At 46.8% G+C, this 27040-nt stretch overlaps 1 protein-coding gene and 1 pseudogene across 1 annotated transcript in view; one reads left to right on the top strand and one right to left on the bottom strand.

The window, feature by feature from the left end:
- The window catches only part of TCF7L1 (transcription factor 7 like 1), a 193618-nt gene that overhangs the window by 15771 nt on the left and 150807 nt on the right, over nucleotides 1-27040 (top strand). The gene's annotated exons all lie outside the window — the stretch shown is intronic.
- Nucleotides 2115-2899, bottom strand: LOC120851516 (annotated as a pseudogene).

The following is a 27040-nucleotide window of genomic DNA, read 5'->3' as shown; positions in this document are numbered from 1 at the left end:
CATTGGGGCCATAAGTGGCCCATGTCTGCATGTATGCTCACTCAGTTGCTAAGTCGTATTCGACTCTGTGACCCTATAGACTGTAGCCTGCCAGACTCCCCATGGGATTTTCCAGGTGAGAATACTGAAGTGGATTGCCATTTCCTTCTCCAGGGGATCTTCTGACCCAGGGATCGAACTTGTCAGGCACAAGTTTGATCCTGCTTGTCAGGTACATTCTTTACCACTGTGCCACCTGGGAAGCCCCATAAGTGGCTCACATTGCTGAAAAGATCTGGCCCTTGGCAGAAACAGTTTGCTGACCCCTGCTCTAGATCATATGGAAGAAGCAATTTAAGTGTTTGATCCTTTCTCCAGTTTTCAGTTGTTGTCCTATTATCCTGCAAAGGCGACCGCTGAATTTTTTAAAAAATATTGTTACAGATTCATGGATGTAAACCTATTTGGTATAGTTTAACTGATTTACAATTATTTTCTTTATTGAAACTCAAATTAACACATCATTAGCCAGCAGGAGCCTCTTCAAGTTGGTTCCTGAGTTTTTGTGTATACAATCTTTGTGTATACAGTCTTTGATGCTTCTGGGATTACTGATATGGTGTTCCAGGTTCTTCTTGTGGATTTCCTGCCGTAGACCTGGGGCCAGATATTTCTAGGATCTCTGCTTCCTTTCAGTGAAAGATGTTATTTAGAGACCATAGTCTGAATGCTAAGGGTGCATATAAAGCTCCTAAAGGGTGTTCTGTTTAATGTTATGAGTGCATTAACTAATCTGTAGAATTTGAAAGTAGAATGTAATAGCTGTGATTTTAAAACACATAGTCACTTCTTTTGTTCTAAAAGTATGTAATGTTCTCTTTGTGTGTGTGTGTGTGTGTGTATTTATTTATTTATTTGGCTGCATGGGGTCTTAGTCGTGGCGTGTGGGATCTTCCTCATTGCATCATGCAGGATCTTTCCATGCGGCACACGGACTCTGTAGCTGTGATGCTTGGCTTGATAGTTGCACCATGCTGGCTCAGTAGCAGTGGCAGGCAGGCTTTCTAGTGCTGGCTTGCAGGTTTAGTTGCACCTTATCATGTAGGATCTTAGTTCCCCTCTGCAGGGATCAAACGTACGTCCTCTGCATTGAAAGGTGGATTCTTTACCACTGGACCACCAGGAAAGTCCTAATGATTTCCATTTTTAATGTCCTCTTAATAATGTTGTTAATTAATCCTCCTATTTAGTAATTTTAGTTGTACATTAGAATTGTTTTCTATCTTTCATGCTTATATCCTTTCAATAAAATATATGCTTATCTATTTCTGCCAATCGTTAGCATTTCACTGGATAAAGCTCACAAGATTTCCACCCAGATTTTGTGTGGAATGCCTCCCTGTTTTTGAAAGGGTTTGTTCAGATAATGACAGCAAATCCAAACATTCTTCATTTCTCGGTTTCTCACATTGTGACAGTAATTAGATATATTGGTCACCTCTGTGACCACATGCTCATCCATCAGGCAGAAGTACAGGTCTTCTGAAGACTGAAGCTAAAACTGAACAACAGATTTACACTGAATGCCGAGGGCATATTTTTATATATTCCTAGGACCTGCCTCACAGTTGCAAAGTACTGCCTCACGGTTGCAAAGTACTACATACTGAGTACGTAGTAAGGACTTTGTTAAGGTAACCTCGTTGTCAACTTTGGTGGCCTTGGCTTTTCAGGTCTCCCTAGCCCCTATGAAATTTAGTCTCTGTATTGTACCATTCCTTGTATGAACTTGTGTTCAGTTTTGGATTGCTGGTTTTGTAGAACCCATATGCTTAGCAATCCTGGCTGTCATATTTCCCTTTTGATCACCGTTGCCCCTAGCACAGTGCCTTGTACACAAAATTTGTACTATATGGTTATTTGTGTAATTGCACTTCCCTCATTTTAACACATCATATATAATAAAATAAACAGCAAAAATCTGGCTTCCTCCTGGACATTGTTAGGTTAACAAGGGAAATTTATCATTCACTTTTGAGAACTTTCAGGTATGATCTTTTTGTTTTTATTAATCATTTGGTATTATCTTTAATTAAGTACAAAGACTTTTCCAGACACATCACATAGAGATCATTTTATCCACTGCTCTGTTTGGCTGCCTGTCTCTTGTCTCTCTGCTCAGCGATGGTAAGGCGAATACCCTTTCCACGGGGAAGAGAGATTCACAGTTTGTTGCCTTTGCCAATAACGAAAATGTTCGAGAGCTGTGTGGCAAAGCTGTTGCCGTTCTCATCTTACACATGAACTACTTCAAAAGAACCTGGATGTCTCTCCCGGTTTGTAATCACACCAGTTCTTCCCAGGTTAGCACCTCCAGTCACCATGCACAGGTTACCAGTGTCAAATTTGATGAAATCAGTAATCTTGCCAGTCTCCAAGTCAATCTGAATGGTGTCATTCACCTTAATGAGGGGATCGGGGTAACAGATGGTACGAGCATCCTGGGTTACCAGATGAGGGATTCCTTTTGTCCCCACAAATATCTTTCTTTGCACAATTTATACTTGGCCTCCTCAGGTGTAATATGATAAATAGCAAAGCGACCCTTGGGGTCATAGATCAAACAAAAATTCTCTCCAGTCTTATCAATGCTGATGACGTTCATAAAACCAGCAGGTAGGTTATATCTGTGTGGACTTGGCCATCGATCTTAATGAATCGCTGCATGCAAATCTTCTTTATTTCATCTCCTGTTAGGGCATACTTAGGTCTGTTCCTTAGGAAAATGATTAGGGGGAGACATTCCCTCAGCTTGTGGGGGCCGGCAGATGGTTGAGGGGCAAACACTGGTCAATTTATCCAGCATCCAGTGTTTTGGAGCTGCTACGAGTTTCAGGTGCTTCTTGGGACCCTGAACCATGGCTGTGCTAGGCACAAAAAGAGCTCAGGTGTGATCTTTGTTTTTTAAAAAAATATTTATTTATATTTGTTTAGTTGATTATGTCAGGTCTTAGTTGCAGCGTTCGGGCTTTTCTAGTTGTGATGTAGGGGTTCAGGATTTGAGCCATGAGGGCTCTCTAGTTGTAGTGCGTGGGTTCTAGAGTAGGGGTTCCCCCACCTCGGGCCATGGTACCGATGTGGGGCCCATTAGGAACTGGACTGCACAGCCGGTGAGCAGCAGGTGATCAAGTGAAGCTTTGTTTATAGCTGCTCCCCATCCCTAGCATTTTCACCTGAGCTCCGCCTCCTGTCAGATCAATGGTGGCATTAGATTCTCATAGGTGCACGAATCCTACTGTGCTTGAATCATCCCCAAATCATTCAGGATGGGTGGAAAAATTGTCTCCCATGAAAATGGTCCCTGGTGCCAGAAAGGTTGGGGACCGCCATCCTAGAGCACAAGGGCTCTCTCTAGTTGTGGCTTGCAGACTTAGTTGCCTGCCGCATGTGAGATCTTAGTTCCCTGACCAGGGATCAACCCTGCATCAACAGCTTTGGAAGACAGCTCTTAACCACTGGACCACCAGGGGAGTCCTGGGTGTGATCTTTGATAAGCTGATCACTGGTGGTTGATCCTTTTAATTTTCCTTAAAAAAAAATTTTATTTGGCTGCACTGGGATCTTCATTGTGGCACTCAGGATCTTTAGTTGCGGCATGTGGGAACTAGTTCCCTGACCGGGGATTGAACCCCGGCCCACTGCATTGGGAGCATGGAGTGTTAGCCACTGGACCACCAGGGAAGTCCCTTAATGTTACTTTTTATGAAGATTTCTTCAGTTCATCCCAGTTTAAGGCTGTACATTCTTTTAAAAATGAAGCAGATGTCTGTGCTGGAGACAGAGTTCCCACTGGTATGTAGCTGTGGACATTCCTTCATCTGTAATACTGGGGGTATGTTAGCAGTTGTAGAAGCCATATGTTTTCATAGGCCTTTGCCAAGGAAAATACTTTAGAATTACATTAGCAACTCCAAGGTATTTTGGCTGTTCTGAGAGGACACATGGTAGTTTTCCAATTATACAAACAAGAGCTTTTGTTTTATGCTGAAGTTTCTTACAGGCTTTGGGAACAATAGAGCCTCTATCAGCATTTCCCAGAGTAACATCCTAGGGATGTTAAGAGGTGGTACTATTGCTTCATTTCTGCAAGACTTTAACATGCCGGTGTGGTCTCTTAGAGGGGAGTGTGCTATGCAGGAGTCCTCTGGCTTATTTGACCAAGGCTTTCCTTGTGTTTGGAATACTGCCATCCACCCAGTGTCCCTCACCCCATGCACACATTTCACTTCATAGTCCCTGGCTCCCAGCCTTAGATGTGGTCTCTGTTGCAAATGCTGAGCTCCCTATTCTTGAGCACATTGCTCTGCTGGTAAATATGTGACTTCACAATGATCCAATAGGCGCTTGTCTTCTTTGGAGCCTAACCTCACTGAAGAACTTGGGGAAGGGGCCTGTTTTCTATGGGATTCTAGCACCAGGCATTTATGTTTTTTCATTTATTTATTTTTGGCTGTGCTGGATCTTTGTTGCTACACTGGCTTGTCTCTAGCGAGTGGGGTTACTCTCTAGTTGCGGTGCTCAGGCTTATTACTGCACTGGCTTCTTTTTGTTGCAGATCACGGGCTCTAGAGCGTGTGGGCTTCAGTAGTGCAGTTTCCAAGCTCTAGGCCAGTGCTTCCCTGGTAGCTCAGATGGCAAAGAATCTGCCTACAACGCAGGAAACCCGGGTCGATTCCTGGGTTGGGAAGATCTCCTGGAGAAGGGAATGGCAACCCACTCCAGTATTCTTGCCTGGAGAATTCCATGGACAGGAGAAGCTGGTGAGCTACGTCTGTGGGATCACAAAGAGTCGGACACAACTGAATGACTAATGCACACACACACAAGCTCTAGAGCATGGGCTCAATAGTTGTGGTGCATGGGCTTAGTTTCTCCTCAGCCTGTGGGATCGTCCCCGACCAAGGATCGAACCCATGTCTCCTGCTTTGCCAGGCGGATTCTTTGCCACTGTGCCACCAGGGAAGCCCAGCACCAGGCGTTTAGAAGGCTCTTCACAAATATTTGTTGGATGAGTGAAGAGTCTGTCGATCCCTTCATTCTGAATAGCATCTCACAGGACCAGAGCTCTAGCAAACCCACTTTGGGAACCATAGCTGGTATGGTTCTGGTAGGAATTCTGGTAGACCTTCATAATGCTACTGAATGTCCTCAGTGCATCCACCTAGCAAGGAAAACTGTCAATATTTTTAAAGATGAGGCTCAGTCTTTGAAATCTCTTGTCTCAATGGCACATAGTGAATCAGCTGGGATTGGAACCTTCATTTCCTGATACCTGTCCCTGGGCCCATTATCCCCAGACAGCCTGCAGCCCCCTCTCACATTATTAGTTACATAAATGGGAGCTGGTGTTCAGGCCATGGGGGAGGGAGAAATCAGATGCCTCTTTGTGTACTCATTAACGCAGGCAGAACAAAAGGCCCAGCTTGGTTTTCAAGTTCAAGTTTGGCTCACATGTGGTCCTCAGTGGAGATTATGATCTCAGGTAAATTAAAAACAAATGTTAAAGAAGTCATAATGAGGTAGACAGAGTTCAGGATTCTTGTTTTTCAACACTGTGGTAAACAGACCCCTCTCTAAAACAGACATTCACCTCCCCTCTTCCACTTTACCTCTCTGCCCATCACTATGATTACTGTTCACTTTTACTTCAGTTAGCCAGGCAGGTAGGTGTGTATATATGGTCTCATGTCAGTATACTCAGGTTTGTTCATGCATCTCCTTGCTTTTCTAAACCAGGCAGGTAGACATTTAGTTCAGTCTACTATCGCATCAAGTGAAAAAGGAATTGCACATTTGACAAAATGTCCCCTTCCTTGGGCAAGGCCCCCAGTGGCCTGCTCAAGGGAGCTCAAGGCCAGCACGTGAGGCGAGAATACACAGGATCCCCCTGTGTTCTCCTCCCCCAGGCTGAGTTCCCAAGCATATTCTTGACTGGAGCTGGGGAGCCTTGGGGCCCAGTGATTTTACGCACTAAATGGGACTCTGTATGTCTGAGCCAAATTAAGTCTGCGGGCAGTCTTTACGAGCACAGTAACCGTTTTTACAGATGTAAAGAAGCTCAAAAGTACTGTGTATGTTTGCAGTCTCAGTCCCTGTAAAGTTTCCATGAGCACACTGCAAGGGCTCTGTCCACGGAAATTTAGTTCTGTTCTCACCCTGCTTACCTCGTCACTCTGTCAAAGCACATGTCATGAATGTGTGGGTGTGTGTACACGATTAGTTCTCCAGTGGAGGCAGTTTTGTCCCCCAGGGGACAGTTGGCAATGTCTGGAGACATTTTTGGTTGTTACGACTTGGTGGTGGGGGCGGCGGGGAGTTACTACTAGCATCTCGTGGGTAGAGGCCAAGAATACTGCTTAATGTCTTAAAAGGTACAGGATAGTTCCTCACAGCAAAAAAATTATCTTGCCCCAAATGTTCATAATGCTGAGGCTGCAAAACCCTGGTGTACAGACAACATAGTATATCAAACATGAATAAACCATGTGCATGTGTGTGCATGCTCATAAACATATGTGGCTATGTGCATATGTCATATGTGTACATGCATATAAAAGGGCTTCCCAGGTGGCTCAGTGGGTCAAGAATCCACCTGCCAATGCAGGAGCCAAGGGTTCGATCCCTGGGTTGGGAAGATCCCCTGGAGAAGGGCATGGTAACCCACTCCAGTATTCTTGCCTGGAGAATTCCATGGACAGAGGAGCCTGGTGGACTATAGTCCATGGGGTTGCAAAGAGTTGGACACGACTGAAGTGACTGAGCACGCACACGCATGATGCATATACATGCTGCACGGCATGGCCAAAAAAGGGAAACATAGCAAGACTGGTACCTGGATTTCTCTTCTTTCTGAGCGGTACTTTTTTGCAGAGGTAATAGTCTCTTTCTTGAGGGTGTTCAGTGTCCCAGAGGAGTATGGCATATATTAACTCACTTAATCCTCAGAATGACCCTACTGGTGGGCACAGTGGTTATTCCCCCTTTACTCTGGAGGAAATCAGGGCTCAGAGAGATCAAGAGCTTTGCCTGAGGCCACTCAGCCTTCAAGGGGTGGGGATTGATGTAGAACCCACTTTTGCTGGCTCCTCCCACAGGGCACCACCTCCCACTAGGCCATGTGGTGGTGGGAGGGGCTTTGTGAGTTTGGGGGACGTGGCCTGGACATGGCCAGTACAGTGTAGACGCTGAACGGGGTGGCCTGTGGGACTTCTTCCAGTGGTTGCATTCTGAGGCTGCAGTTTGGAAATGGTCTGTAGTGCCTGAGCATTGTCTCTGAGAAGCCCTGATCCTATGAACCTGAGACTCTATGAAACCTGCAGGGTTTTTTGGACTCACAGCACCCTGTTGGGTCCATAGCACTGGCTTGGAGGCTTCTGGGGGAGGGCGTCAGGGGAGAGTAGGAGGGATGGTGGCAAGTCAGCCTGCCTGGGCCTGGAGAGTTGGATGGGTCAGGACAGGAGAGACCCTGCTGGTTTTCCTGCCTTTCCCTCTTTTCTCCTTCCTTTGCTGCTCAGGGGAGGCCTGGGGCTTCATAGGAGGTGACGGGGTGGCGGGGGGGTGCAGTTGGTGGTAATTACTCACCATGTGCACAGTGGATGTGGCCTGGTGCCTCCAGGGATGGCTGAAAAGCTGGAGAACTCAATCAGAATGTGAGAGAATGTGAGACTTCCCTGGTGGCTCAGTGGTTAAGAACCCACCTGCCAATGCAGGAGACATGGGTTTGATCCCTGGTCTGGGAAGATTACACATGCCGCGAGGCAGCTAAGCCCATGGGCCACAACTGCTGAGCCCTAGCTCTAGAGCCCAGGAGCCACAACAACAGAAGTCAGTGCTCTGCATCTGGAGAGTAGCTCTGGCTCTCCAAAACTAGAGAAAGATTGCACAAGCAATGAAGACACAGCACAGACAAAAACAAATTTTAAAAAAAAGTTTAAAACAAAGTGTTAGAGGAAAGTAAGCATTCTGCAGGAAGTAAGAAAGGTGCAGAGTAGCCTCCTAGGGGAGGGGGGCGGTTAGAGGTGCATAGTCTAGTATCCAAAGTATACAGTAGTCATGTACTGTTGTGAGAGCATGACCATAAGGAAGGCTGAGTGCCAAAGAATTGATGCTTTCAAACTGTGGTGCTGGAGAAGACTCTTGAAAGTCCTTTAGATAGCAAGGAGTCAAACCAGTCAATCCTAAAGGAAATCAACCCTGGATATTCATTGGATAGAATGAAGCTCCAATACTTTGGCCACCTGACGTGAGTAGCTGACTCATAGGAAAAGACTCTGATGCTGGGAAAGATTAAGGACAGGAGAAGCGGGTGACAGAGGATGAGATGGTTGGATGGCATCACTGATTTAATGGACACGAACTTGGGCAGACTCCGGGAGATACTGAGGGACAGGGAAACCTGGCATCCCATAGTCCATGGGGTCAGAAAGGGTCGGATGCGACTTAGAGGCTGAGCAAGAACAATCACAATCCAAAGTATAAACAAGGAACCAGCCACACTGCCGTTTAAGTGCCTGCTTCATGGGTAGCAGCTGGAAAGCTGGCAGCCACATCAGCCCAGAGGTTCTCTTAGCCTGGCCTCAGAACCCCAGGAGCTGAGCAATGAACAGGCTGCATTTTGCTGCCTTGTCCCCTCTTGCATGGGTGCTTTAGAATATAGGCGCCCGTTGCCCTCTGTCTGGGACCTCTCTGTTTTTCTGGGTTTGGTACCCAAAGACCATCTGCAGAACTCCGTGGGAAGCTGAAACCTACCCAGAGCTCCGGGGTCCAGCTTTCCTGAGGGCTGTTTCAGCACTTTTCAAATGTATTTTGCTGTGGAAAGAACCTGTTTAATAAAGTCTGGGACTTCCCTGTTGGTCTGGTGGTTAAGAATCCACCTGCCAATGCAGAAGACATGGATTTGATCCCTGGTTCAGGAAGATCCCACATGCCACAGGGCAACTAAGCCCGTGTGCCACAACTACTGAGCCTGTGCTCGACACCAAGAGAAGCCACCACTATGAGAAGTCCTCGCACCGCAACAAAGACTGGTCCCAACTTGCTGCAACCAGAAAAAGCCCATGCATAGCAACAAAGACCCAGTGCATGCAAAACTAAATTAACAAATAAAATAAAAAAAATAAAAATAATGTTATCCAAATCCTGTGCTGAGAGAGGTTTGGGTACAGAGAGAAAGCGCCACCTTGCAAATCCTGAGAAAAATCATTGTGTCTGAATTGCCAAAATCACTCTAGGTTAGGCTAGCATAGTTTTGGGAGATGATAAAGTTTCTTGTCTCCTTTTGGGGGGTAAAAAAAAACCCACAACGCTCTGGGGTTTTCTACTCTCGATGCATCTTGCATTTGCATGTCCTGCTCTAATGAAATGTTGTCATGCCTCTCTGTAAGTGGATAATTGAGTAGAGCAGCATGCTAATTTCTCTCTCAGTCAGGCCTGCCACGAGGCCTGGCTCTTTGGAGATGCTCCAAAACCGAATAGCCGGAGCTCACCTGCGGGAGAGCCTCCTAGCACCAGAAACCCCCCGCCACACCTTCCTGTCTTTCCTCCGAAGGTGGTTTTCCACCCTAAGAAAGATCGCCGTTATTGAAGGACCATTCTTTTAAATCTGCCCGCGTCTCCATCTCTGGTACAAATTGTCTTCCCTCCGGCGAGTTTCTGTCTCTGAGTTGGCTGTGAGGAGGTGGAAGCACAATCGGGCTTTGTGTTGGAGGAGGGCTCTGCAGCGCCCTGGAAGGTGGGATTCAGCCTTGTGTAAATAAATAGCAGGAGGCGCCCGCAGAAGGCCAAGGGGATTCCTGGAACCGTAGAGAGGCTTGTGCCCGAGAAACTCTTTCTGGTATTTCTTCTGCAGCCTCTTGCGCCCGCAGGAGCCTTTCAAATGGTCTATGGGAAGCCCTGGAGCCCATTCTCTTGGAAGCACTCTGGACTCCTGGAGCTCCTGGACCAACCACTGACCCTCAGGACCCTGGTCTGTACCCTTTTTGTGGTCTAGAGAGATGTGCCTTGCCCCTCAGGTTCACTCTGAGCTGCTCAGGTTTCCTAAGGAACCAGTGGGCAGACAGACGCTTGCCCTGCTTTAGCTTTTCCTCACGCTTTTTGCATCGGTCATTGTGCTCATGCCCATTGAGGTCCTTTGCAGAAAGACCCCTGGAGGCTGAGACGAGCATCCGGAAGCTGCCTGCATTTTGGAGATCTCATGGGGTAGGAAGGGAGGCAGGTTTGGCCATTGTACCACCTTCCGTATCGGGGCCTGCCCTCTTGACTGGTTTGGGGGTTGGGCCTTTTGCCATCTGAGAAGGGAGAAGCCCTGAGAAAATTAAAGGTCTTATTCAGGCTTTCTTGGCCCACGGCCCATGGAAGCCCTGATGAAAGGGATGCCTGGGGAGAAGTGGGACATCTGGCTCCTCTCCAGGACCCCTCACAGCAGGCCTGGGCCGGGACCAGGCGTCCCCCTGTCCCTGCTGCTCTGGCGGCGCCCTCTTGCCACGTCAGCCAGTTTCCTTCTGCCCCTCCAAGTCCTTCTCTGCTTCCTCTCTCCATCTGCCACTTAGGAGGCCAGCTTCCTCCTGCAGCATCTCTGCTTCCCTGCGGTCTTGGCGCTCTTAGCGATGGTCACTGGGTTGCTGGGTTTCCGAGCTTGCCCGCCACCCTGAGCAGAGTTTTGCTGAGTATCCACACGTGATCGGAAGGATCCGGGGACCTTCTCATGTGACGGGGGAAGGGTGTTACCCTTCTCTCCCCTATCTAGAGGTGGCATTGTTTATTTTTTTCTTTTTCATATTAAAACATAGTAGTAATAACAATTTTACCCGTTTGAACACATTTAGACTCATGTAAATAGACTGTAATTCCACCGCTAGTTCCAAACCTCTAAAATCTCTGTGCCGCAACCGCTTTGTAGTCATGCTCTCCCACCCACCTTTTTCCCCAGCCAGCACTACTCTGTCCTCCAACATGCTCCCTAAAGATCTGTGGTCCACATCCACTGCATCTTCCCATAAATGTCATGGGCTTCCCAAATGGCTCTGTGGTAAAGAATCTGCCTGCCAGTGCATGCCAACTGGAAACATTGGTTCAATCCTTGGTCAGGGAAGATCCCCTGGAGAAAGAAATGACAACCCACTCCAGTATTCTTGCCTGGGAAGTCCCATGGAGAGAGGAACCTGGTGGGCTCCAGTCCATGGGGTGTCAAAGGGTCTGACGTGACTTAGCAACTAAACAACAACAATACATTTCACTGATACGAGGTAAAAAAGCATGACAATGAAGTCTACTCAAAACCTCTACCTTCCTTTGTACTTTATTATGATCGAGCTGAGCCCTGAGCACTTCTCCAAATTCAGCATCAACCCAGCCTTCTTCCTCCCCATTCTCAGCTGCCTCTGTGCATCAACATTTTTTATCTATTGCAACCCTGTTCTCCTGCTCATTGTAAAAATGCCTCCCTTAGCCCAGTGCTTCAAAATTATGTGTTATAGGAAGAAACAGATGAAGTCTAAGTTGAAAAGAATGTTGTGTGTAACAATAACCTTAGGCCGGAGATCGCCCAAGGGAGAAAGACAAGTTGAAAGAAAAAGTGCACAGGAAACTCTTGACAGTGGATTTGAGCTCATCTTTTTGATGTCTCAGTGCATTTTTTGTTTGTTTGTTTGTTTGTTTTAAGTTAAGAGGCTTAATTTTATTCCAGAAGATCCTTTGCTAGTCATTTGTATCGAGAATCCACAAATCATTCCTGTTTAATTGGAGTAAGACAGGGTGTGGTTGTCGAGGGCTGTCTGGGCTCCCCAAGCCCGGGTGGAAGAATTGCGCCACAGACGTGTTCCATCAGCTCGCAGACATATGAATGCCTTTACTGGGCTGACTTTGGGGAACATGCCAGCATCCTTCTAGCTAAGGATTTGCCAACCACCTTGCCCTCAGAAAAAACACCCACTTCCCCTGTCCGCATCCTTCTGAGGACTGTGACAGCTTTGACTCGCAGAAATTTTTCTCATTTAATGAAGTGTTGATTCCAGAGTCTCCAGGAGAAGTTACAGTTGCCTAATTTCCTGGTAAATTTCCAGGTTCCTTGGTGGTTTGGAAGCAGGGTATATTTTAGGGTAAATAAAGTCTATAAAATGTGTTTTGGGTGCTTGGTTTCTGGTGCCAGGGCTTGAAGTGATTGGCCCTTGTGAGACAGGAACCGAAGACAGTCTGAAGGTGGTGGTCTCTAAGTCAAGTTCTGAGCTGTGAGAGAGGGGAGGTGTGCCCAGGTGGGTGGGGCTGGTTCCCTGCGCTCCAGGCCCTCCCTCCAGCCCGGGACTTGCCCACCTCCTGGGATGCCTGCCTTCTGGAATAGGATAGTTGACCACCAGGGAAGGAATGACTTCCACGTGCAAAGAACCCTACACCCCTGTTATCCTGGTCTTTGTGGAGAGCCCTGTTAACACATGAAGCGCACGGGACATACAACAAGTCCCCATGTGTATCCTCGTGTGTGCATGCATGTTCAGTTGCTGAGTCATGTCTGACTCTTTGTGACCCGGTGGACTGTAGCCTGCCAGGCTCCTCTGTCCATGGGATTCTCCAGGCAAGAATACTGGAGTGGGTAGCCTTTTCCTCCTCCAGGAGATCTGCTTGACCCAGGGAGCAAACCCGGGGCTCCTGTACTTGTGCAGATGCAGCTTATGTGAAAGGCTGAGAATGAAGTTCCACACTGTGGGATGAGGGTTTATGGTGATGAACATGGGCAGGGGGTCTGTACTCTGGGGCAGCCCCTTGGCTAGGTTGGTGCCGGACCCTGGGCTGAGAGCAGGGACGAGACCTGGAGGGGTCCTGGGCCTGGTTGAGTCTTTCAGGGAGAACTCCAGCTCCTGGATCAGCCTTCCAGGTGGGAGCCAGGTGAGCACTCCTTGTGGGAGACAGAGGCCGAGGGTCTAAGTAGGCAGGCCCAGCAGGCAAAGCTGGTGGACCACAGGCCTGGCAGACTGCCCTCAGAAACAGGTTTGGAGCTCAGAGCCAGGAGTGCCCCTGAGGTTAAGAATTAGCCATCAGAGATGCTAAATTTATAGAACTGCTGGTCTAGAATCAAGCTTACCCCCTACTCCTAGGTGTTTATTAAAAGAGACGTTCTTAGGGAGTCTAGGATGGATATGTACACACTGCTATATTTAAAATGGATAACCAACAAGGACCTACTCTATAGCACAGGGAACTCTGCTCAATGTTATGTAACAACCTAAATGGGAAAATAATTTGTAAAAGAATAGACATATGTATATGTATAACTGAATCACTTTGCTATACACCTGAAACTGTCACAATATTGTTGATCAACTGTACTCCAATATAAAATAAAAAGTTGAAAACAAAACAAAAAAGAGTTACGCATCAGAATTCCAGGGAACCCGTGGTAAGTTCACATGCCTAATACAGGTGCCCAGAATCTCTAGCTTGTGGAGCTCTGAAATATGTACTTATTAAGAGCTCCCTTTTAAATGTTGGTGTATAGATCATATAGAGATCCCCCTGCCTCGGGCAGATGTGGGATCTGGAGGCTGCTCTGTGGGTACCAAGAGAGCTGGGCCCAGGTGGACAGTGAGTGAACAAGGAGGTGGGGCAGTGCCTTACCCAAACCAGGCCACCCCTTCTTAAATCCCTGATTCGCAGAGCAGTGGTCTCACATTTTCTCAGTCTCTGCAGGTGTGTTATCTTCTCTATTTCTACCTGAACAAAATCATTTCAGCTAGCATGGATCAAGCCTTTCCATGCTCTTTTGACCTCATGGAATATACTCTTGTTTCTCCTTTAAGATCATGTCTGGGGTCACCTTCTGTTGCTTTAGGGGTGGTGTCTTGACCCCTTGCTTCCAAATACACCTCAGTTGGGGTATTCCCACTTTAACAGCTCTCTGTTTATTTCTGGAATGAGGCTAGGCATCTGGAGGTCTAGATACTGGTCTCTGTTCATCTTTGAGTTCCTGGCATGTAGGAGCTTCATTTATTATTGTAAAGTCATGTACAACCCCATGAACTACACCATGCCAGACTTCCCTGTCCTTCACTATCTCTCAGAGTTTGCTCAAACTCATTTCCATTGAGTTGATGATGCCATCCAATCATCTTATCCTCTGTTGCCCCTTTCTCCTCCTGTCCTCAGTTTTTCCCAGCCTCAGGTCTTTTCTAATAAATGAGTTCTTCGCATCAGGTGGTCACAGTATTGGAACTTCAGCTTCAACATCAATCTTTCCACTGAATATTCAGGAGCTTCATAACCAAAGCTTATTGAATTAATATTTTAATGAAAAGGCAAAAGTCTTTTTAAATTTCCTACCCTCTTTGTCACTGTACCACTGTTCATGAGAATTACTCATTCACCCAAACCCAGTAAAAGCGGCTGTGGCCTGGACCTAGAAACCAGCCCCAGGCAACCCCCAGCACGCTCCTGAGAACCACTAAGATAAACACGGAGTGCACTCTCACCGAATTCTGAGAAGGAAAGGCCTTCAAAGGTCATAGGGTCCAGAGGCTCTCAACGCGGGCTACACATTAGAATTATCTGGGGAGCTTTTAGAAATTGCTCTGGCCCAGCCGCCACCCCCCAAGATTTTGATTCGGCTGGTCTGGGGTGGAGCTCGGGTTTGGGTGGAATTTTCTTAAAGCTCCACAGGGCTTCTGTTGTACAGCCAAGTTTGTGAACCACTGCTCTAGGCCAGAGTTCCTCGCTGAATATTTGAATCAAAGATTAAAGCAATCTCTGCCTGGCAAGTTGATGGCTCCCCCAAAGCCCATGGGCTGGAGGTAGGTTCCCCAACAGTGACCCCAGGATTCCCTGAGCCTCTCCATCATCCAGTCCTCTCCTTCTTGATGACAGACTTGGCGTTGATCATCCCACCTGCCCAGGGACCAGAAACCAACTCTGATTACAGCGTAATTTCACACTGATGAGTGGCACATAAGAAACAGAGTTGGATGGGCTCTGAGTGAAGGCCTTCCTATTTTCAAGCCATATATGTGACTGAATGTTATTAACTTGCCAGGGCAGCTGTGACAAAGTGCCACGTGCTGGTTGGCTTAAACAACAGAAATTTATTGTGTCACAGTTTTGGGGACTAGAAATCTGAAACCAAAGTGTTAACAAGGCTGGTTCCTTCTGAGGCTGTGAGGGAGCATCTCCCCGGCCTCTCTCCTTGGCTTCCAGATGTTGTCTTCTCCCTACGTCTTCCCAGCTTCCCCCCCCCTTTAGAAGGATACTGGATTAGGACCCACTCCAACGACCTCCTGTTAACTTGATTCCCTCTGGAAAGACCCTGTCTCTAGACAAAGTCATACTCTGAGGTGCCACTGGTTGTAAAGAATCTGCCGTGGGTTTGATCCCAGGGTTGGGAATATTCCCTGGAGGAGGGCATGGCAACCCACTCCAGTATTCTTGCCTGGAGAATGCCATGGATGGAGGAGCCTGGCAGGCTACAGTCTGTGGGATCGCAGAGTTGGACGCGACTGAGTGACTTAGCATGCACGCCTCTTCAGCTGACTCAATCAACATGAGTTTGAGCAAACTCTGGGACATAGTGAAGGACAGGGAAGCCTGGCATGATGCAGTCCATGGGGTCGTAAAAAATCGGACTTAGCAACTGAACACACCTCTTCAACCTTGAACTACTGTCCAAGTTTTCCACCTTAGCTGCAGCTGTTTTTTAAAAATTTATTTAAATATTTATTTATTTTTGGCTGTGTCTTAGCTGCAGCATGTGGGATCTTTCATTGAAGAGCGAGGGCTCAGTATTTGTGGCACACAGACTTAATTGCCCCCAGCAGGTGGGATCTTAGTTCCGTGACCAGCGATTGAACCCCTGTCCCTGCACTGGAAGGTGGATTGCTAACCATAAAGAAAGGGACCACCAGGGAAGTCCCTTAGCTGCAGCCTTTCATCTGTAAAGCTGATTGTATAGTTTTTCTTTATATTTATTTCCACTCTCAAATCACACAGAGCATGAAGCCCAGGGCTGGTGATTTCTCAGCCTCTAGCACTAACTTGCCAGGGTCCTGACATCTGGTCCCCTAGTTCTGGGTACACTTGGAGTATGATGGTTTACGTTCAGGCTCCCCCAGAGATGGTGTATTTCCTCACCGTGGCAGGAGCTGGTGAGAAGCTGGGTGAAGAGGTGAACTATGTGGGGTGGGCCTCCCTGCCCCAGGTAAAAGCTGGAGTCAGGTGCTGGTGTTAAACACTGGTTTGAGTGGATGCGTGAAACTTCACTGGATGGAGGCTCTGTGTTGGTGGTGGGATGTCTTTGGAATGTACATACGTTATCATGTGTAATGTATGTAAATGGTAAATGGTGAGGGAATGATGAGGTTGTGGATAGGAAATGTGTTTCATGGCCCTGCAAGTCATATATCAGCTGCTCATTCCTGAGGTTCTTTTTCTGTTGTTTTTTGTTTGTTTGTTTTGAGATTTAAAATTTTTTAATTAAAGAATTTTTTTGATGTATAGTTGATTTTCAGTATAATTCAGTTATATACATGTGTATGTATATGTGTATATGTATTCTTTTCCATTATAGGTTATTGTAAGATATTGAATATAGTTTCTTATGTTGTACAGTAGGTCCTGTGGTTAATATATTTTATATACAGTACTGTGTTTCTGTTAATCCTCAACTCCTATTAATTTATCTGTCTCCCCACTCCTTTCCCCTTTGGTAACCATAAGCCTGTTTTCTATGTATGTGAATCTTTTTCTGTTTTTTAAAATAAGTTCATCTGTACCATTTTAGATTCCATATGTAAGTGATGTCATGTGATATTTGTCTTTCTCTGCCTGACTTCATGTGGTATGCTAATCTCTAGGTCCATCCATGTTGCTGCAAATGACATCTTTCATAGTTTTTATGGCTGAGTAATATTTCATTGTGTATATGTACCCCATCTTCTTTATCCATTTGTCTGTAAAAGCTGGAGTCAGGTGCTGTTGTTAAACATCGGTTTGAGTGGATGCATGAAAATTCATTGGATGGAGCCTCTGTGTTAGTGGACATTTATCTGTTGATGGACACTGAGGTTGCTTCCATGTCTTGGCTACTGCAAACAGTGCTTCAATGAATATTGGGGTGCATGTGTCCTTTTGAACCATGATTTTCTTGGGGTATATGCCTAGGAGTGGGATTGCGGGATTGTGCTAACTCTCGTTTTTTAAGGAACCTCCATACTGTTCTCCAAAGTGGCTGTATCAGTTTACCTACAGTGTAGGTGGGTTCCCTTTTCTCCACACCCTCTTTTGCATTTATTTCTTGTCAACTTTAATGGTGGCCGTTCTGACCAGCGTGAGGTGATAATTCATTGTAGTTTTTTTTTTTTTTTTTTTACTTTATTTTACTTTACAATACTGTATTGGTTTTGCCATACATTGACATGAATCCGCCACGGGTGTACATGAGTTCCCAATCCTGAACCCCCCTCCCACCTCCCACCCCGTATCATCTCTCTGGATCATCCCTGTGCACCAGCCCCAATTCATTGTAGTTTTTGATTTGTATATCTCTAATAATTTGTAATGTTGAGCATCTTTCCATCTGTATGACCACCTGTATATTTTCTTTGGAGAAAAGTCTGTTTAGCTCTTCTGCCTATTTAAATTTTTTTTTATATTAAGCCCTATAAACTATTTATACATTTGGGAGATTACTACCTTGTCAGTTGTGTTGTTTGGAAATATGTTCTCTTATTCTGTAGGTTATCTTTTCATTTTGTACCCCTGAGGTTCTTGACATGAGGCTACCTATGGACAAAATTCAAGGGTGGCTCCAAAAACTTTGATGGAAAAAAAGTTACATTTTATTTTCACTACCTGAAAGTTTGCATTTCCTTCAGTTGGTAATGTAGACAGCAAACCTTGGTGATGTTAGCAGTACCATGATTGCCACCAATTGGAACTGCTGAGATTTTGTTTTAATGTTTGAGATACTTCAGATACTTTGAATCTCTTGATGTATCATTATCTTCATCGGTACTTCAAAGTTAAGGTGGCTGTGGTACTCACCGCATATTTATTTTTTAATATTTATTTGGCTGCCCTGGGTCTTAGCTTTGGCACTTGGGTCTTGGATCTTCATTGCAGCATGCGGAGGGTCTTCCCTGGTGACTCAGATGGTAAGGAATCCGCCTGTTGGTGCAGGAGACTTGGGTTTGATCCTTGGGTCCTGAAGATCCCCTGGAGAAGAAAATGGCAATGCACTCCAGTATTCTTGCCTGGAAAATCCCATAGACAGAGGTCGGGCTACAGTCCATGGGGTCGCAAAGAGTCAGACATGACTTAGCGACTAAACAACAACAGGGGCATGCCAGACTTTTTGTTGCAGTGTGTGGGATCTAGTACCCTGGCCAGGAATCGAACCTGGGCCCTTTGCACTGGGAGTCTTAGCCACTGGACCACCAGGGAAATCCCTTACCACTCGGTCTTACTTAATGTGTTAATTACCATAGCACAGTTTTGAAATATTTTGATAGCTGTGTGTTTCTGTAATCAGTTTCCTGGGTAATGCCATGGTTTTAGTTTGTGCACTTATTATTCTGAGGAGGGTCCACAGGCTGCTCCAGGCTGCTGGCGAGGGTGGGGGTCTGTGGCACTGAAGAGGTTTAGAAACCTTGGTTTGTGTTTGTCATAACCCCTCATGGTCCCCAATGGGTGGGTAAATCCTATAAATGGAAATAGTTCTAGCTACAGTTTTGACAATCACTGACTTAGTTAATCTTTGTAAACTTTTATTTTTGGCTCCTTGGGCTAAGCTGTGTATACACATGCACTCACATGGACTTGGACCCATCTTCCTTTCAAAGACATCAAGGATTAGGAAGACATTTTAGAACAAGCCCAGCCTTAAGTTTGCCCTTTAGTCCTGTTGGGTCCTGCTTGGGGAGGCCGGTCCCTGTCTCATGGGAGTGGGACTGAGAGTGGCTTTTGGCGAAATAACCATCTACTCTTCCCAGAGCTAAATGCACAGGGGTGTGTTCTTCTTGGTCACTCTGGAAATGCACAAGCTTTGCATTTGTGCCTGAGCTGCCCTTGTTGGAGAAGAGAACTGGCCTCAGAGGACCTGTTCCAGGTCACCTGGAAAAAAACATCGTGCCAGCCCTCAGACCCAGCGGTGTGAAAGTGATTTGATTGAAGGGGATTAGGGTTATGGGGTTCTGGAGTGGTTTTTTCACTGTTCACTTTTCTTTCAAAATAATTGGACTCACAGGTTGTTGCAGAAAAAGTGTATAAGGGTCTTGGGAACTCTTCCAACAGTTTGTCCCTGGATAACGCCTTATAAGGGCTTCCCAGATGGCTCAGCAGTAAAGACTCCACCTGCCAATGCCGGAGACACAGGTGGCGCAGGAGTCAGGATCCCCAGGGTTGGGAAGCTCCCCTGGAAGAGGGCATAGCCTCCCACTTGAGTATTCTTGCCTGGAGAACCCCATGGACAAAGGAGCCTGTTGGGCTACATTCCATGGAGTTGCAACGAGTTGGACACAACTGAAGCAAGTTAGCATGCGTGCCCAACATCTTATATGGCTTAAGTTCAATATCAAAATCAGGATATTGATTTTGGGGTGTGTGTTAGTCACTCAGTCGTCTGACTCTTTGCAACCCCATGGACTGTAGCCCACCAGGTTCCTCTGTCCATGGGATTCTCCAGGCAAGAATACTGGAGTGGGTTGCCATTTCCTTCTCCAGGGGATCTTCCTGACCCGGGGATCAAACCCGAGTTTCCTACATGGCAGGCACATTACTGTTAACCAGATTACAGACCTTGTTCAATTCACACCACTTGTAACACACCTTTATGGTGTGTGTGTGTGTGTGTGTGTCTATACAGTTCTATGAGGTTTTAGAGATTTCTGTAACTACCCCAACAGTCATGATACAGAACAGTTTGCAAAGCATGTGCTTGAACTTGGTTGTGCGGCACATAGTGAGTTATTATCAGTTGTGCCATTAATCAGAGCACTATCAGCCTCAGGGTTGGAGGTGGTAATTTGACTTGTCCAGAGACCTTCGGAGCATCTGGACTCCAGTGCCAGATGTGGTTACCATCTACAAGGCCCAGTCTGGGCCTGGAGCCCCGCAGCAGGAGTCCTGGCTGGCGAAGTTGCTTACACTATGTAGACACAGCTCCCTGTGTCCTGGGGATCAGAGTGTTTCTCTGGGCTGGGGAGAGGGAGTAAAGCAAGAGAGAGTCAGGATAAAGGGGCAGCCAGCTCCCTGGAATGCGGAGAAAGGCGCCAGGCCTCCTGGGGCATGAGGAGCCAGGTAGGGATGAGGCAGATGCCTGGGGAGACATGGTGCAGGTTGTGGGGAAAAGCCATAGCCTGGTGGGTGTGGGGGTACCCAGGGGCCCTGCTTATCCTTCCCTGTGCCCCTCAACTGACTGTGCTGAGCACCGGCTCTGCTGGGCATGGATTCTGGAAGCAGGATGGGAATGTTAGTCGCTTCGCTGCTGGTGCTATTGTAATGTTATGGTAGAAGGAAAGATAGTTGATACAAATTCTAGACTACACTGAAAACAAAGATGGTAACTTTTCCCCCAAAGCCAGTCATGTGTTTATTGTAACTTCAGCATTTCCCAGTTACAGGATATCTGATTAAGCGGAACACTCCGTTCTCCAGCCGCACAGGACAATAGGTGCTTACTGTGTCTGGGCTTCCCAGGTGGCACTAGTGATAAAGAACACGCCTGCCAATGCAGGAGATGCAAGAGATGTGGGTTCAGTCCCTGGGTTGGGAAGATCCCCTGGAGGAAGGTATGGCAACCCACTCCAGTATTCCTGCCTGGAAACTCGCATAGACAGAGGATCCTGGCGGGCTACAGTACACTAGGGTCTTAAGAGTCAGACGTGACTTGGCAGATAAACAACAACAATAACTTAATCTTTATAGTCAGAGATGATACCCTTCTTTACCCTGCAGCCACAGCCTCTGCAGGATGATTCTAGCAACAAGGAGCTGCCTGGGGGGAAGAGCTAGTATACAGTGCAAGACCAGCTCCCAAGAGTGAGTGCTGGGACGCTAGATGGAAAAAGATTTGGAGAAGGGAAGAGAGGGCAGGCTGGTTCAGACAGGCAAGCCCCACACAGACCCTGAGAGGCTCCAGAAGCCCAGGCAGAGGTGGTGCCAACGCCCAAAGGAGGAGGGTAGCTCAGTGCCAAGGAACCGGGGGAGGCTACATGGCTGCCAGCATAAGCACCAGCTACTGATTGGCAAAGCTGGGGTTTAGACGGAACCCAGGAGCTGCAGCCACATGCAGATTGCCAGAGGAGGGCCTCAGATGTTTTTGTAAATATAATTTTTGAAACCAAATTTGCCAGAAGACCAAGGTCACTACCATCCCAGGAAAGAAATCTGATGGAGATGATGTCCTGCTTCTATACCTTTCATTCAACTCACCTGCCTTATACTGTCAGATCCATCTTCCTAAACACCATCATCTCATATACCCTCATTTCCAAGAGAGCAGCAGTTGCTTTCTTTCCCTTCCACATCTGACCTCACCCCATCAGGTCAGTCTTACTTCTTTTTGTTTGGTTACATTGGGCTTTCTCTAGTTGCTGAGAGCAGGGGCTACTCTTCACTGTAATGTGAGAGCTTCTCATTGAGGTGGCTTCTTGTTTTGCAGAGCACAGGCTCTAGGGCAGGAGGGCTCAGCTCAAGGGGTTATTGCCCCTTGGCATATGGAATCTTCCTGGAGCAAGGACCAAACTTGTATCCCTTGCATTGGCAGGAGGATTCCTAACCAGTGGACTACCAGGGATTCCTTAGTGGCTCAGATGGTTAACGAATCCACCTGCAATGCAGGAGACCTGGGTTTGATCCCTAGGTCAGGAATATCTCCTGGAGAAGGAAATGGCAACCCACTCCAATATTCTTGCCTGGGAAATCCCATGGACAGTGGAGCCTAGTGGGCTACGGCCCATGGGGTCACAAAGAGACAGACGCAACTTGAGCAACTAAGCATGCATGAAGCATGCATGGACCACCAGGGAAGTGCTCAACCTGTCATTCATCAGTCTCTGAGCCCCGCCCCTTCCCCACACTTAAAGTGTGTCCGCTTCCTTTCCAAATTTCATCCCATCACGTCCTGTCCCTTCTCTAATCCTGGCTTTGATGAGCCGAACTCCAGATTCGCCCAGGGCCACATTTTTTCTTGTGTATCTCGCAATCAAACACAATTGGTTTGTGATATCCTGGCAATTTTATTTTCATAGCTTCTGTATGTTACTTATGTCTATATGATCAGTGGATAAGACAAAGCATATTGTGTTCTTCCCTAATTTTTGCCTATGTAGGCCGTGTCTCCCTAAGTAGGGGGAGGGCAGGGAGCCTGTGCAGTATATTTTGTTCACCTTGGGTGCAGCCAGCCCCCATCATGAAGTGCCTGACAGCTCTGGTCTGGGTCCTTATCCTGCAGGCTCTAACAAAGCAAACTGGAATTTATAACTACTGGCTGTCTACTTAGTAGTCATTAGCCTGGAATGCAAGGAGCTGGCAATCAGGATATTTTAGGGAATGGTTAGGTTTTGTTTGAGTATGAGATAGTCAGCTAAAGTCTTTTAGAGATAACTGAAAGGTCAGAATTGGAAAGAAAATATTTTCTTGGAGTTGAAAGTTGATATAGCCAAAACCTGGTTTCTGCAAACTCAAATCGAGAGCAAATCTAGGGCAAGTAGACTTGGGGGATAAGAATTTCAGAGGGTGAGAGATGAAACCCCCAGGGCCAAATATTTGCTGACTCTCCTGAAGGCTCCCTCAGCTCAGTGAGTGGCGATGTCCACACCACCTTCCCATCAATGTGGAGAGATGAGCTGACTTCGTTATGCCCTGTCATCTTACGGTTGGGGCGGAGACCATGTGTTCTGTACATGGACCTTATTTTCAGAAGCAGCAAGTCTAGCATTTTGAACAAAGTGAGCCGTATCTGACTGTAGAATTAAGTCAGTTTGTGGAGAGAAAGTCATACATATTCATCAGAAGGAAATTTGAGCCATAGAGAAAATCGAAATATTTTATTTGCTTCTGGTTTGGAGTGCCTCATCATGGGTTGTGCTAGCCACCGTCACACTCTGTTCTAAAACCCACCAGGCGACCTCCCTGGTTGCCCAGTGGTTAGGACTCTGGGCTTCCTCTGTAGGGTCGTGGGTTCCATCCCTGGTTGGGGAAGTAAGATCCCACAAGCCGCTCAGGGCAGCTAAAAAATAAATAACTAAAAATAATCAATGAAATTTTAATAAATAAAATAAAACACTCCAGAATTTCCAGTTATAGCCAGTAGTTTCTTCTTTGTCATTTCTGCCACCATCTTTCTTATGCTGTCCAGACTTATAGTGAATGGAAGGAGTTCTATCTGATTCTTTCTACCTGTCTGTTAACTGGAGCAGACAGGGCTTAGTACAGAACATCTCAAGAAAGAAACATGGTGCCTGGGAAAAACGCACCCAGAGTGCAGTGTTGAAAATTAGTTTTCCCAGGAAGCCAGGAGGTGTGAAGGTCTCACTCCCTGACGAGACCCTCAACTGGAGGACGTGCTGGTGGCCTCTGGACAGAGAACTCCCTTGGGTTTTTCTGTCTAGGAACTCTTTGGAAAAGGCACACTTTGAAGTTAGTTTTGTTTCCATTTGCCAAAAGAATAGTGAGGCAGTTGGGTTTTCAGACTTAGTGGGAAGAATTGTGTGAGGGTGATGGGGAGCAGCTGCCTGGACTTGGCCCCAGGGTGCTGTGATTCAGGTGGGCCTGGGCTAGGCGTCTGGAGGACTCCTAGGGTGACTGTGATGACAGTTGTTGTTATTGTTCAGCCGCTCAATCATGTCCAACTCTTTGTGACCCCATGGACTGCATCACAAAGGCTTCCCTGTCCTTCACCTTCTCCTGGAGTTTGCTCAAACTCATGTCCATTGAGTCAGTGATGCCATCCAACCATCTCATCCTCTGTCACCCCCTTCTCCTCCTGCCTTCAATCTCTCCAAGCATCGGGGTCTTTTCCAATAAGTGGGCTCTTCGCTTCACATCAGGTGGCCAGAATATTGGAGGTTCAGCTTCAGCGTGAGTCCTTCCTCCTGAAACCTTGTGGTGTGTGCTTCCAACTCAGAGAGCCTGACAGTAGACTCGAAGGAGGAGTGTTGTCTCCTTCAAGAACCTTCAGCATTTCTGTTACGGGGTGCCAGGATATGAAACTGCCTTTCTTATAATTTAAAAATAGTTGCTGATCAACAATTCCCTGCGACTGCACTGAGAGAAAGTCCCCAAAAGGAGGACCACCTGGGCTTGGAGCCAAGCTTCCCCCTTCTCCCAGCCTCCTAGCTTTGGCCAGGTCATTTGGCCTTTCAGCATCTCTGTCTTGTCACCTGTAAGATGGAGCTTGTAAGGTGTGGAGATCATGCCTGAGTGTTGAGGGGCTCTGTAAGCAGTAGCTCTGTTTTTATCCTCTCGGGATAACTTCACCCACTCCTCACTCTGACGCATGTCCTGTGCTTAGGTCCCAGCGGTACCTTGGGGAGACCAGTGGTCAGTCTCCACAGCTCCAGTGTATTCCCCTGAACTATCCAACAAGGTGAGCCATGGAAATGTCTCCTGATGTTGCCTTCAGAAGGCAGGTTCCAGTCTTGTCTCCACCACAAGCCCCCTGTCGGCTCCTCAGGGTGCTTCCTGCCTCATGCCATGCTCAGCTGTATGTCCAGCTTGGTGTACCCAACAGGGTTATATGCAAGGTGCCAGGAAGTGATGTTCGGGTGATGAGTGATGTTGAGGTAATAACAAGATGATAGTCCTTCTCTCACTCCAGGTAGAAGCCAGTGTTCTCTCTACCCAAGCTGACCTCCCGTGACCCCTCTGGCTCTACCACTTCACATACCTTGTTCCATCCATACCTCCTGTTCCCCCTGAACTCCTCCTTGTCTCAGGCCCTTTCTACTTGTTGTGTGCCTGCTTCAACTAGAACATTCTTACTGATGACTGCGTGGCTCACTCTCCCACTTTTGTGGTTTAACTATCACCTCCTCGGTTTCCTGGGCATCCTATTTCAAACTGCAGCCCTCTTTCTCCCCCTCCCTGGGTTTATGTCACTCCACAGCACTTGCCACGACCAGCTTGTCAGCAGTGCCGAGCACACAGTAGGTGCCCAATAAACAGTTTTTAATAAATGAATAAGTGGCAGCAATATTTTAAGAAATCCAAATTTGCCTGCCTTTACCACAAAAACCTTGGTTCCAGAGAAAAATTAAACTCCTCTGGTAAGTTTTTCCTTCTAAAGGAAAATGAAGATGACAAAGTGATCTTCTTCTCACCTTTTTCTGCTCAGAGGGACCTCACCCAGGGGCCTGATTGAGACGGTTTTCTCTGAGCATCTGCACAAGCAGGGACCAGCACTGAGATGCTGAGATGCAGGGGGATGAGCCGTCCTGACAGCAGTCAGGTGTTGTCTGTCAGCCAGAGAACGAGCACTTGGGGCCCAAGACAGAACCCAAAAAGGGCACCGTGTGGGAATATTGAGAAGCACCTTAGTGGGGGCACATTGTTTTAATTATGGCATAAGGTGCTCATTGATTGATCATTGAAACAGTGACCTTGAATCATTAGTAAAGATTAAGTTGAATCAAATGTAACCTGCATATGAAGGTACAAGGATAGCAAATACAGATAGAAAAACTCCTGTCAAGCCAGTTTTTAAAGCAAGAGTTTTACAGAGACAGAATTCCCATATCCTAAAATTCATCCTTTTGGAGGATACACTTCAGTGGGTTTTTTTTTTACTATATTCACAGAATTGTGCAGCCATCACCACTACCTAAATTTAGAACCTTTGTCATCACCCCATAAGCAGTCATTCTTCAGTCTTCCTTATACCCAACCTTATCTTTTTTTATGTTCTGGATGTTGCCTATAAGTGGTATCGTGCAGCATTTGATCTCCTGTATCTTGCTGCTTTAATTTAGACATGTTCTTAAGGTTCATCTTTGTTGTAGCATGTAACAGCACTCGATTCCTTTTTACAGCAGAATAATATTCCATTGTATGGACATACCACATTTGGTCTATCCATTCATTCACTGGTGAGCATTTGCAATCTTCCTACTTTCTGACTGCCACTGAGCCGTGCTGAAATGTCATGAAAGGCTTGATGCTGAAGGGGCTTCCTTGCTCCTACGTTGGAGGGATGTGGCCCACCTCCCAGGTGGGTGTGAGGATCTGCAAAGGTATAGCCATCTCGTCTAGCTAGTTGTTGTCCAGTCTTAAAGTGGACCTTTCCCACGCCTGTGGATTTTCTGTGCTGGTATATGATGTGTGTGATTTTCACAGTGTTCCTCTTCTTTGACCTGTGAGTCAAATTTGAACTCTCCTCCCTACCCTCTAGTCTCCATTCCTGCCCACCTGGTTTCTCTACAGTCAGCACCAAGGGCCTCCAGTGCCCCCCAGCTGTGCTCTCCCCTGCCAGGCATCCTGGGCTACTTCTACAGCCACCACAGGTCTTTTTGACATTACTACCTCAAACTGTTATTGTTATTATTATTATTATTAGCAGTAGTAGTCAGTCAGTCGTGTCCAACTCTTTACAACACCATGGACTGCAGCCTGCCAGGCTCCTCTGTCCATGGAATTCCCCAGGTAAGAATACTGGAGTAGGCAGTCATTCCCTTCTCTAGGGGATTTTCCTGACCCAAGGATCAAACCCAGGCCTCTCATATTGCCGGCAGATTCTTTACTGTCTGAACCACCAGAGAAACCCACCTCAAACTCTTACCTGTGTTTAAATGTGTTTTCTTGTTACTGTGGGTTTTTTCCCCCCCTTTGGTGTTGTCTTGCGTCATGGCTTTCACTAAACCATAACTGCTACATGGCCAGACAGTGTCTCATAGCAGCCTTGTCCCCAGCATCCCCAAGCACAACTCACAGTGGGTTCTCTGAATGCCGGCTGCTTGGGTGTCTGAGAGTTTCAAGCCCTTTGCCATGTAACTGGAGAGTCTGGAAGGGTGAATGGAGGCACCTGCTCTGCTGT

This window comes from Oryx dammah, unplaced genomic scaffold (assembly GCF_014754425.2).
Source record: "Oryx dammah isolate SB20612 unplaced genomic scaffold, SCBI_Odam_1.1 HiC_scaffold_25, whole genome shotgun sequence".
NCBI lineage: Eukaryota > Metazoa > Chordata > Mammalia > Artiodactyla > Bovidae > Oryx > Oryx dammah.
Note: the sequence above shows the minus strand (reverse complement) of the source record. Positions and strands in the feature narration are given on the sequence as shown.